The following is a 13,557-nucleotide window of genomic DNA, read 5'->3' as shown; positions in this document are numbered from 1 at the left end:
TACACGCTGTGATCTCATTAAATAATCCAGGGCTGTCATCCTCTATGCGCTGATACCTGTGGCTGTTAAAACATCAGGTTGCTAGGGGCTCTTTAGAGCTGGGTGTTCTGAAGAAGCAAATGACAGGTGAGAAGTTGATTGCCGGATCTGCTTCATCGCCTGGTCCAGGATGAGTCCCCTGGGGATAGGAAGGCAGGGTGACCTCAGCAGTTTCCAAAGATTCTTTCAGGCTTGAAGGTGGCAGCTTGCAGCAAGTTTCTCTCTTAGTTACAGACACGAATTTCTAGTGTCAGGGGGTTTTATCCACTGGTATAGGTTATGGAGCTCCCCCGGTGGCCCAGGTGGTAAAGAATCTGCCGGCAATCTGGGAGACCTGGGTTCGATCCCTGAGTTGGGAAGATCTCCTGGAGAAGGGATCAGCTGCCCACTCCAGGATCCTTGTCTGGAGAATTCCATGGACAGTGGAGCCTGGTGAGTCGCAAACAGTTGGTCGGACACGACTGAGCGACTAACACTTGCGTAGGTTATGGAGGGAGCTTCTATGGGCTCGACTTAGACCCCTATCAGGATTAATTTTCATGAAGTCCTGCTTGGGAGGTAAAAGAAAGATGTGCCTTGTGGTAGCTTCCGAGGGTTGCCATAAGAAAGTGCCACAAACAGTATCACTTAAATCAACACAAATTTGTTGGCTCCTAGTTCTGAAGTCCGGAAGTCTGAAATTAAAGTTTTGGCAGGGCCGTGCTCCCCCGACATCTCAGGTGCCAGGGCTGGGGGGTTGTGGCCCTTCCTTGTCCCTTCTTGGTTTCCGGCGGCTTGCTGGCAACAGCGGAAGGCAGACCTTGGCGCCCCTTAGCCTGGGTTGCGGCACTTCAGTCTCTGCCTTGGTCCTCAGGGGACACTTGTGTGTCAATATCTGTTCCCTTCTTCCTATAAAGGTATCTATCAGTCAGATCGGATTAGGACTCACCATAATGGTCTCATCTTCACTTGATTACATCTATTTCCAAATAAGTTTGGATCCACAAATACTGGATTTGAGGCTTCAGTGTCCCATTTTGGGGGACACAGTTCCCCCCGACATAACCCTAAAGCTCTTTTTTTCCTTCCATGTCTAAGATGCAGGGAGCCTCTTGAGGGGTTGAACCTGCAGGTCAGCAATCTGAACGATGTGTTTAGAAAACAAGTCTCTGGTACAAAGAGAGATGAAAAAGCTTTTTAAAGGACAGTGCTTTTGGTATATTGAGAAACTGGGTCTTGGTACTTGGGAGCATTGAGACAAAGTCTAAGGATAAATTGCCACGTTGGATGTGGCTTACGTTAATGCCTTTTGATGCTTCTGACATGTTTGTAAAGCCCCGGATTCGTTTGTGCATAGAGGTTATTATCTTCCAGTTCTTTGTGTGGGAAATAACTGAGCCGATGCTGTTCTTCACATGGTTATGGGGCCTTTCACATAGCAATTACCACTTTGTCTTTTCTCTTGCTGTAGAAGGTATTTTATGTACCATTTATATAAAATACAGTGTTGTAATACACACACACGTGTGTGTGTGTCTGTTTGTTACTGTTCCCCAATAAGAATCATATAAGATTATTTGTTGCTTAATCGCTAAGTCATGTCTGACTCTTCGCAACCCCAGGGACTGCCTCACACTGGTTTCCCTGTCCTTCACTATCTCCCTGAGTTTGCTCAAACTCACGTCCATTTAATCAATAATGCTATTCAACCATCTCATCCTCTGTTGCCCGCTTCTCTTTGCTCTCAGTGTTTCCCAGCATCAGGGTCTTTTCCAGTGAATCGGCTTTTCACATCAGGTGGTCAAAGTATTGGAGCTTCAGCTTTGCCAGCAGTCCTCCCAGTGAATATTCAGGGTTGATTTCCTTTAGGATTGACTTTGGATACGTAAAATCCTTATATTTTTATTCCCCATCGCCCATGATACATACACTTTTTGTGAGAAATGGGGCCTGAACATCCAGGTGGGAAGGCATGTCCTGGATAGAGTTTTACCCTCCACACCAGGGATGGAGGGAAGGTTCCAGGAAAGGGACTGATAACACTGAGCTGCCTCTTAGGACGGGCCTGGTCTCTCAGACACGGGCTGTCTTTTACTTTGTGCGTGTGCCCCTGAGCGATTAGTTGTAATTTGTGTCTGTGGTGTGAGCCGTCACCGTGTACAGCCTGGCCTCTGTCGCACCCGGAGCAGTCTGATGGGCAGGTGGAGAGCTTGCTTTGTCTTGCTTCCCTGGGGGGGGGACCGAAAGGCCAGAGAGAATGTGGTGAGTGAGCCCAAAGTGTTCATAGGTAGTGATGCCCAAATCGTGCTCCACTGTCTGAGCTTTTAGAATCTGCCAACTTAATGCTTGTGGGGATTCTCATTTAGGAAAATCTTGGAGCAAGGTTTAAGAGACATGTATCTTATTACTCTTTCACTTACTAGCACTTTGTCTTCTTTTCACTTTTTTTTTTAACTCCATTCATTAGTTCTTCAGTATGGAGCAGATAGTTCACTTAAAAGCATGTTTTTAAATAGTAGGAGGCTGACAGGGCCTGATTCTTGATTTGGCATGTGTATTTCAGTGACTTGGTAGAAGATATAGCTAATTTTTATGAGGACAGAAGTGTATTTTAGAAGCCTAAGTTGTTTATGTGTGCTTGCTAAGTTGCTTCAGTCATGTCTGGCTCTCTGCGACCCCTACAGCCCGCCAGGCTCCTCTGTCCATGGGATTCTCCAGGCAAGAATACTGGAGTGGGTCACCATGTCCACCTCCAGGGGATCTTCCTGACCCCAGGGTTCGAACCCAAGTCTCTTATGTCTCCTGCAGGTGGGTTCTTTACCACTAGCACCACTTGGGAAGCCCTGGATTGTTTATACATCAATTTCAAATGGTCTTTGGTTAAAAGGAATTGAGGGTGCATACATAAAAATAACTATGGTGTATCTCTTCATCCCATATTCCTGTCTTGCCCCTCTCTGCTTCTCTCTACCTGTTAGTAACCACTAGTTTGTTTTATAACCACTAGTTTGGTTTTTTGTTTGAGAAGGAAATGGCAACCCACTCCAGTGTTCTTGCCTGGAGAATCCCAGGGACGGGGGAGCCTCGTGGGCTGCCATCTATGGGGTCGCACAAACACAACTGAAGCGACTTAGCAGCAGCAGCAGCAGCAGTTTGTTTTCTCTGTCTGTGAGTCTGTCTGTTCTATTCCGTTACATACATTCGTTTTACTTTTTAGATTCCATATGTAAGTGATAATATGGAGTATTTGTTTTTCTCTGACTTACTTCCCTGGGTGTAATATCCTCTAGGTCCATCCATATTGTTGCAAATGACAAAATTTGATTTTTTATGTTAAGTAATATCCCATGTGCGTATATCCCACATCTTCTTTATCCATTCATCTGTCGGTAGACTCTCAGGTTACATCCATCTCTTGTCTGTTGTAAGCAGTGCGACTGTGAACATTGAGGTACATGTGTGGAACAGATAAGCAACAAGGATCCTTGCATAGAAGGATCCTTGCATAGAACAAGGAAATATAGACTTTACTTTTAATAACTTTAAATGGAGTATAATTAATCTATAAAAATATTGAATCATATGTCATATACCTATAGCTAATATACTATAAATCAACTATACTTCAATTTAAAAAAAAGAGGATAAATGCGGTGTGTGATAAATCTAGGTTCAGTGTATTTTCTGTCATCAGATACTTTTAAGGAGTACATGTGTACTTAGTCATTCAGTTGTGTCTGACTCTCTGTGATTCTATGGACTGTAGCCTGCCAGGTTCCTCTATCCATGGAATTTTCCAGGTAAAAATACTGGAGTGGGTTTCCATTTCCTCCTCCAGGAGATCTTCCAGATTCAGGGATCAAACCTTTGATCTCCTGAATTGGCAGGTGGATTCTTTACCACTGCCCGACCTGGGATGCCTAGTCATAAAGGGAAGGCAAAAGAGAGAAGAGTCAGCCATAAAACAGGGATGAGGCCCTGGAATTCATCTGATCCATCTGGTGTCTCTTGGCACGTCTGCCATTGGCTTCGTGAGGCTGAATCAACCACACGTATGCTGTTGTTAAGGGTTGGCTGAGTAGGGGCAGGAGGAGGGGGTATCAGATAGGGCTTGGTGATGTCTTTTCGGTTATACTCACATTACAGATGCCTCCTATAAGGTTGGAAGTGATTTTTGATTCTCTTAATATTGATTTTATTTTTCTTTCCCTTTTCCTCCTTTGCTTGGGATAAAATGTTAATTAACTTTAACCTGTGAAACTTGGGTGGCTCATATTGTGTTTTTAATTTACATTTCAAGCCCATGGGTCAAGCTCTGTTCTTTCCTCTGCAGAGCCAAGGACCCCAATGGCAGAAGTGTTTATTTTTATTATGTATTATAATAATCATGATGTTCTGCTAAAATACTATGCTGATTGCCTTCACTCAGAAGTGATAGCTTTAGTCCTTTTTTAACTGAAAAGTATTTTATTTTGCTTTAAGCTGGTTAGACGGTGATTTCATCAGGAAGAGTAAGCTAGATACTAAATTGAAAGGTAGTTGGAATGCATTTTTGAATTATGTTGGTTATTCTGAGCCAAAAGCAGTTACACCTTCAATGTAAAGTATGTTTTAATCATTTTAAATCTCCTCTCACTCCAGAATGGCTAAATGGGTTTTTTTTTCCCCCTCAAATTATTCCCAAAGAAAGAAAAAAAAAAATAGGACTGGGACCAAGCTTAAATAAGTTTGGCTGAGGAAGGGAGTTATGATTGAGTGAAAACAGGTGGCTCTAATATTCTGCCTAGAAATATCCTCAACACAAACTTTGAAAAAATTGTAAACTCTGTCATTTCTTATGGAAGGCTCCATCCATGAAAAGTGACAGAGAACTGGGGCACACATCAGAATAATTCAGTCCAAAAAGCTCTTTATGAAGCATCTCAACAGATAAAACTTCATTAGTTAAGACTAGCTTGGAAAGGCCAGCCAGATTAGTGACGTTTATATTGGAGTACTCTCTTGTGTATGGCAAATTGATATGACTTACCATGGCTCTTACCTAGAGCTTGGCCATGGTTCTTAGAGGTGGGCGGGAACTCAGGGACAAAGTCGGGTGAGTGGGTCTGTGCTTGTCATAGCTGCTTATGGTGTGGGCATGTCGTTGGTCGCCTCTTACGTAATCGGCACAGTGCTCGGAACTTGGTTGTTGCTGTTGTTCATTTGCTAAGTCATGTCCAACTCTCCGTGACGTCACAGACTGCAGCACACCAGGCTCCCCTTCCCCACACCAGACACCCCTCCAGGCTGTCTCCTGGAGTTTGCTCAGATTCATATCCATTGAGTCAGTGGTGCTATCTAACCATCTCATCTTCAGCTGCCCGCTTCTGCTTTCGCCTTCAATCTTTCCCAGCATCAGGGTTTTTTCCAGTGAGTCGGCTCTTCATATCAAGTGGCCAAAGTATGGGAGCTTCAGCTTCATGATCAGTCCTCACACTGAGTATTAGGGTTTTTTTCCTTTAGGATTGACTGGTTTGATCTCCTCACTGTCCAAGGGACTCTCAAGAGTCTTCTCTAACACCACAGTTCAAAAGCATCAATTCTTTGACACTCAGCCTTCTTTATGGTCCAATTCTCACATCTGTACATGACTATTGGAAAAACTATAGCTTTAACTATACAGACCTTTATCACAAAGTAATGTCTCTGCTTTTTAATATGCTGTCTAGGTTGGTCATAGTTTTCCTTTCAAGAAGCAAGTGCCTTTTAATTTCATGGCTGCAGTCATCATTCCCAGTGATGTTGGAGCCCAGGAAAATAAAATCTGTCATTGTGTCCACTTTTTCCCCATCTATTTGCCATAAAGTGATGGGACCCGATGCCATGATCTTAGTTTTTTGAATATTGAGTTTTAAGCCAGCTTTTTCACTCTCTTCTTTCACCCTCATTAAGAGGCTCTTTACTTCCTCTTCACTTTCTGCCATTAAAGTGACATCATCCACATATCTGAGGTTGTTGATATTTCTCCCTGAAATCTTGATTCCAGCTTGTAATTTATCCAGCTCAGCTTTTTACATGATGTACTCTGCATAAGTTAAATAAGCAGGGTGACAGTATACAGAGGTAATACATTGCTTCTGCCCTCAAGGACGAGACACACCCTCAAGGAAGAGTAAGGGGACTTCCCTGGTGGTCCTGTGGTTAAGACTTCGCCTTCCAGTGCTTGCGGTGCAGGTTTGATTCCTGGTCAGTGAGCTAAGGTCCTATATAACTCTTAGCCAGCAAACCAAAACACAAAACAGGAGCAATATAGTAACTAGGGCTTCCCTGGTGGCTCAGTGGTAAAGAATCCATCTGCCAGTGCAGGAGACCCAGGTTTGATCTCTGGGTCAGGAAGATCCCCTGGAGGAGGAAATGGCAACCCACTATAGTATTCTTTTTTTTGTTGTTCCTATTTCACATATGGCAATATACATGTTTCAATGCTATTCTCTCAAATCATCCCACCCTTGCCTTTTCCCACAGAGTCCAAAAGTCTGTTCTTTACATCTGTGTCTCTTTTGCTGTCTTGCGTATAGGGTCATCATCACCATCTTTCTAAATTCCATATATATGTGTTAATATACTGTAATATATATACTGTTAATATACTGGCGTTTCTCTTTCTGACTTACTTCACTCTGTATAATAGGCTCCAGTTTCATTCAACTCATTAAAACTGATTCAAATGTATTCTTTTTAATAGTTGAGTAATACTCCATTGTGTATATGTACCACAGCTTTCTTGTCCATTCGTCTGCTGATGGACATCTAGGTTGCTTCCATGTCCTGGCTATTATAAACAGTGCTGCAATGAACATTGGGGTACACGTGTCTCTTTCAGTTCTGGTTTCCTCGATGTGTATGCCCAGCAGTGGGATTGCTGGGTCATATGGCAGTTCTATTTCCAGTTTTTTAAGGAATCTCCACACTGTTCTCCACAGTGGCTGTACTAGTTTGCATTCCCACCAACAGTGTAAGAGGGTTCCCTTTGCTCCACACCCTCTCCAGCATGTATTGTTTGTAGACTTTTGGATCGCAGCCATTCTGACCAGCATGAGATGGTACCTCAGTGTGGTTTTGATTTGTATTTCTCTGATAATGAGTGATGTTGAGTGATTTTCATGTGTTTGTTAGCCATCTGTATGTCTTTTTTGGAGAAATGTCTGTTTACTTCTTTGGCCCATTTTTTGATTGGGTTGTTTATTTTTTTGGTATTGAGCTGCATGATCTGCTAGTGTATTTTTGAGATTAATTCTTTGTCAGTTGCTTTGTTTGCTATTATTTTCTCCCATTCTGAAGGCTGTCTTTTCACCTTGCTTAAAGTTTGCTTCATTGAGCAAAAGCTTTTAAGTTTAATTAAATCCCATTTGTTTATTTTTGCTTTTATTTCCATTACTCTGGGAGGTGGGTCATAGAGGATCCTGCTGTGATTTATGTCAGAGGGTGTTCTGCCTATGTTTTCCTCTAGGAGTTTTATAGTTTCTGGTCTTACATTTAGATCTTTAATCCATTTTGAGTTTATTTTTGTGTATGGTGTTAGAAAGTGTTCTAGTTTCATTCTTTTACAGGCGTTTGACCAGTTTTCCCAGCACCATTTGTTAAAGAGATTGTCTTTTCTCCATTGTATATTTTTGCCTTCTTTATCAAAGATAAGGTGTCCATAGGTATGTGGATTTATCTCTGGGCTTTCTGTTTTGTTCCATTCATCTATATTTCTGCCTCTGTGCCAGTACCATACTGTCTTGATGACTGTAGCTTTGTAGTGTAGTCTGAAGTCAGGCACATTGATTCCTCTAGTTCCATTCTTCTTTCTCAAGATTGCTTTGGCTATTCAAGGATTTTTTGTATTTCCATACAAATTGCAAAATTGTTTGTTCTAGTTCTGTGAAAAATACCGTTGGTAGCTTGATAGGGATTGCATTGAATCTATAGATTGCTTTGGGTAGTATACTAATTTTCCCACTCTAGTATTCTTGCCTGGCAAATCCCATGGACAGAGGAGCCTGGCAGGCTGCAGTCCATGGGGTCACAAAGAATCAGTCAGACATGACTGAGCAACTAACATTTTTACTTTCACGTCTAAAAAAGTTATTTATTTTAATTATAAGATAATTACTTTTTCCCACAGTAACCAATTCAGTGAAGACTTTAGAAATGGTCCAGATTTAAAAACACTTAAAAATAAATATATCAGCTATACTTCAGTTTAAAATAAATATATAAGTAAGAGTGAGGCAGCCTATGAAGGTAGCAGGTTACAGAGTATCACAGAAGTACTGGGAATGGATTGCCAGACTCGCTGGGGCCAGGGAAGGCTTCCTGGAGGAGAGGGTGCCTGAGCTGAATACTTCAGGGTGAAGCTGAGGATGAGGGAACAGCATAGACAGAAGTACCAAGGTCAGAAATAACTCAGGCACAGCAGGAAGTCAGGAGCAGTTTCCAGACCACGTGAAGTACGGGCCCCTGACGGTGAGGCTGGGCGTTGGGCAGAGGCTACATGGGAGCCTGAGTTAGGGAGTTGGGGCTTTGGCCTCTAGATGATACGGTGCTGATGAAGGGTTTTGATTACAGATGTGATGGAGACAGGGCTTCCCAGGGGGCGCTAGTGGTGAAGAACCTGCCTGCCAATGCAGGAGGCGTAAGAGACTCAGGTTCAGTCCCTGGGTCAGGAGGATCCCCTGGAGAGTGAGCTGGCAACCCACTCCAGAAGTCTCGCCTGGAGAATCCCATGGACAGAGGAGCCTGGCGGGCTACAGTCCATGGGGTTGCGAAGAGTCAGACACGACTGAAGTGACTGAGCACACACACTTGATGGAGTCGGTTTTGTGTTTCACCAGGTTCTCTGGGGATGGGTTTGAGGGTGGAACATGGCCAGAGGCATGCACACTATTTAAAGGGAGATTTTGGGGGGTTATCCAGGCTAAAAGGGAGAATTGGAATCTTGTTGGTAAAAGCAGCCCAGCTTGGAGTTTAACTGGATGGAAGGTTCTGAGGGCAACAGTGGAAAATAGAATGAGTCTGAGATTTCTTCTTTGGGCAGCTAGAGGAGTGCTGGCATCTACAGAGGAAACTGGGAGCAGAAGTGGAGGATCAGGTTTATGGAGAAGGAAGAGGCAAGGCCCGATTTGATGTTCCATGGGACAGGAACAGTTTCTCTGCTGCACGGCCAGCCCTGGAGAGTCCACTCTTCTCTCCTTTTGTCTCCCTGTTTTTTTTTTTTTCCTTTCTTTTCTTCTCTTTGCTTCAGAAGTGTTTAAGGTGGCTAACTCTAGTTATCAATTTTGGATCCATTAGCATACAGCTCTTCCCTGATGGATCAGCAGGTAAAGAATCCACCTGCAATGCAGGAGACACAAGAGACACGGGTTCAATCCCTGGGTCAGGAAGATCCCCTGAAAAAGGAAAATGGCAACCCACACCAGTATTCTTGCTTGGAAAATCCTATGGACAGAGGAAATTGGTGGGCTACAGTCCAAAGGGTTGCAAAGAATTGGGCATGACTGAGTGAGTAAACACATGGCATACGGATGGTAGGTAAAATTGTGAGAGTGGAAAAGATTCCCTACTCCGTGGATAGAGGGGACCGCAAATTCAGGGAAGGGGAGGGACTTCCCTGGTGGTCTAGTGGCTAAGACCCTGTACTCCCAGTGCAGGAGGCCCAGGTTCAGTCCCTTTTGGGGGAACTGGACCCCACATCCTACTACTAAAGGATCCCCCATGCCACAACTAAGAATGAATAAAGCTGAGAGAGGGACTCAGGTTTGTGTTGGAAGGTAACTGGGTGCCCAGCTTACCTGACCAAAGAAAGGGCAGAAACTTGCTCTCCACCCTCCTCTCCCAGGCACTCAGGTTCTTGGTATCCACACACCTCCAGCTGCTGTTTATGAACTTAGGCAAACCATTTTGTAAATATGTATGATTGGGTTGCAAATATGTAGTCCATTTTCTATCTTCTACTTATGTTTTATAGAACATTGATTAGTGACATGTAACCCCAAGAAGAGGCTTCCCAGGTGGCACTAGTCATAAAGAACCCACTTGCCAATGCAGGTGTTGTAAAAGATGCAGGTTCGATCCCTGGGTTGGGAAGATCCCCTGGAGGAGAGCATGGAAACCCACCCCAGTATTCTTGCCTAGAGAATCCCATGGACAGAGGAGCCTGGCGGGCTACAGTTCATAAGGTTACAAAGAGTCAGACACGACTAGGCAACTTAGCACACATGCAGCCCCGAGGAGTTTTAGTGGCCAGGTAAGTCTTGGGAAATATGGCTCACTGTATCTCTCGCTTAGCAATTCCCACTGCGTCTCACATTCTGCAGCAAGTTCTGCTGTGAGCAAATGTGTTGAAGTTTTTCTTTTTTTCCCCCTTAACCCAGTACTCATGTTCTCAAACGAATGTATTAAATTCTTATTTTACTCAGCCTCTGTTACCATCCCAGAGAGCCCTTGATCTCAGTGCACTTTATGGGAAAAAATGATGCATTTGCCCAAGCTCTCCAGATGTCCACTGAAGGGACAGAGTGTTAAATGCTGGAGAGGTGAGCCACTACACTAGACCCAGATGGATGTAGCCACCTCATGAAGTCTTGCGATCTAAGATGGCCTGGCAAATAGCTACAGGAAGAAATAAGCAAAATGCTTTTGACCCCCTCAAAGTCTTTAACTTGACAAATGATACTATTTTGTTCAGACTGTATTTTGTCATTGCTGTTGTTCAGTCGCTGAGTCGTGTCCGACTCTTTGCAACCCCATGAACTGCAGCACGCCAGGCCTCCCTGTCCTTTGCTATCTCCTGGAGTTTGCCCAAGTTCATATCCATTGAGTCGGTGATGCCATCCAACCATCTCATCCTCTGTCGCCCCCTTCTCCTCTTGCCCTCAGTTTTTCCCAGCATCAGGGTCTTTCCCAGTGAGTCAGCCATTCGCATCAGGTGGCCAAAATATTGGAGCTTCCAGCTTTAGTGTTAGTCCTTCCAATGAGTATTCAGGGTTAATTTCCCTTAGGATTGTATTTAATTCCACATTAAGCAATAGCATTGAACTGAAACTTACGAATTTGAGGTTTTCCCTTTTTTCTTTTATTCTGAGGACTACCCGAGGAAAAGAATGTGCTCTTGACTCGTGAAATCCAGTCTGGTTTGATTCATAGGTCTCTTGCCCCATCCCCACCTCATTTTTGTCTCTTCATACCTCTTCAAGGAAGAAGAAAAAAAAGATCAAAAGAAAAAAGTAAAGGGAAATAAAAGGAGGGGAAATTGGTTTTATGAAAGCCCAAGGGGTACTAAATTCGCACAGCTGGTTGCAGGGCCTTGACTATTTTAGACTATTGTACATTTCCTGTGATAGAAAGGAGGCTAAGCGGGGGCTTTTGTTTTAAGTCTAGAAGGATTTCTTGCTGTGGATTGGTGATACTAGTGTCTATACCAGATGTGCAAAAATGCCTAATTTGTACCTACAGCTTACCTGAAAATTTGTTTTTCTTTAAAATGAAAGAATTTCTTTAAAATGAAAGAATCAGTAATCAAATGCCTAATAGTAAGGGTAATGATTTTAGCATTAAACAAACCTTCAAAGTTGATACTGTTTTTCAGATGGCTCCGTACATTTGATTAAAGGGTGGGGTGGGGAGGTGGGGGAGGGAGGCTGTTGAATCCTGCCTTTCCCTGGGCTGTGCCGCACAGCGTTTAATTCAGATCAGCGCTTCTGCACACTTCTGCCTGGTCTCTTCTCCCTCCCCTCTTCCTCCGCAGCAGCCACATGTGGACTCCACCACCATCTTTCACCATCCCTGTGGTGAGCCCCCTGACTTCAGGGAACCCCATGCCTAACACAAACTTTCTAGAACCACTGTTTAATGACAGTCTACTTAGGTTGCCTGCCAGCCAAGGGTAGAAAAGGACGTAGATTGAAGTAATTTTAATCTACGTCTACATTGTCTACCAAGAGTGAGGGAAGCAAAATTCTGGGGCTTCCGTGGTGGCTCAGATGGTATAGAATCCACCTGCAATGCTCGAGACCTGGGTTCGATCCCTGGGTAAGGAAGATCCCCTCGAGAAGGAAATAGCAGCCCACTCCAGTATTCTTGCTTGGAGATTTCCATGGACAGGGGAGACTGGTGGGCCACAGTCCATGGGGTCGCAAAGCTAGCCATGAACACAGTTGCAAAGCAGGACCTGTACTGGTTGTGTGTGTGCAGGGGGATGATTGCTGGATCTGAAGGTGGGTGTTAGTCCTTTACTTCCATCCAGTTGAACATGTGTAGTGAGAAATTAGCCACAGAATGATCATAAAAAGCCATGTAACTTGAGTTTGTTAAAGTAGCTGGTGAGAACATACTGTGGAGCACAGGGAGCCCAGTGTGATGCTCTGTGATGACCTGGAGGGAGGGGATATATGTGTCATTATGGCTGATTCGCTTTGTTGTATGGCAGAAACCAGCACAACATTGTCAAGATTAACGACAGCAACAACAGAAAGTGCTCTGGGGGACTTCAGCCTGTACTCTGGAGTCTGAGATGGCAAGAAGGACCCCAGGAAAGAGATGGGGTGTCAGTATCAGTAGTCGTGTATGGCTGTAGGAATTGGACCATAAAGAAGGCTGAGAGCCAAAGAGTGGATGCTTTAGAACTGTGGTGCTGGAGAAGACTCTGGAGGGTCCCTTGGACAGCGTGGAGGTCAAACTGGTCAAGGCTAAAGGAAGTCAAGCGTGAGTATTCATTGGAAGGACTGATGCTGAAGCTGAAGCACCAATCCTTTGGCCACCTGATGTGAAGAGCCAGCTCACTAGAAGAGACTCTGATGCTGGGAAAGATTGAGGGCAGTAGGAGAAAGGGGTGACAGAGGATGAGATGGTTGGATGGCATTGCCAACTCAATGGACGCTGCTGCTGCTGCTGCTAAGTTGCTTCAGTCGTGTCTGACTCTTCGCGACCCCATGGATGGCAGCCTACCAGGCTCCTCCGTCTGTGGGATTTTCCAGGCAAGAGTACTGGAGGGGGTTGCCATTGCCTTCTCTGCAGTGCACATGAGTTTGAGCAAACTCCGGGAGATAGTGAAGGACAGGGAATCCTGGTGTGCTGCAGTTCGTGGGGTTGCAAAGAGTCAGATATGACTTAGTGACTCAACAGCAACAACAACCAACATTTGCACAGAGGAAAGAAAGGACTGAGACAATATTCAGGATGTTCTTGGTGTAAGACTTTGCCCTTGAGGCCAAAGTTCCAATGCTTTTGCCTAAAAGAAGCAATATGTTTTCTTTAGTCTCTTTGGAGCTGAATTCTGACCAGAGGAGAATTTCTACTTCCTCCATTAAGGCTGGTCTTCGCCTTGTCCTTGATTGTTTAAAGCATAAGAATATTTTTTGGGGGCGGATTCTAGTGTTCCCTAGTAGTTCATTTTTTAATCTCATGCGGATGATGGGATGGTCACTGGATGAGTAAAGTTGGAACCGTGAGTTGCATAACGAAAGGTAGAGTTAAAAGCTTGAGATCTTCTCTGTCCTTCCGTGTGTGCCTTTCTGT

At 44.2% G+C, this 13,557-nt stretch overlaps 1 protein-coding gene across 13 annotated transcripts in view; it reads left to right on the top strand.

Moving 5' to 3' along the window:
* ENOX1 (ecto-NOX disulfide-thiol exchanger 1) overlaps window positions 1-13,557 on the top strand; it is a 680,015-nt gene that overhangs the window by 53,016 nt on the left and 613,442 nt on the right. The gene's annotated exons all lie outside the window — the stretch shown is intronic.

The sequence above is a fragment of the Bos taurus genome, chromosome 12 (genome assembly GCF_002263795.3).
Source record: "Bos taurus isolate L1 Dominette 01449 registration number 42190680 breed Hereford chromosome 12, ARS-UCD2.0, whole genome shotgun sequence".
NCBI classification, from domain to species: Eukaryota; Metazoa; Chordata; class Mammalia; order Artiodactyla; family Bovidae; genus Bos; species Bos taurus.
Note: the sequence above shows the minus strand (reverse complement) of the source record. Positions and strands in the feature narration are given on the sequence as shown.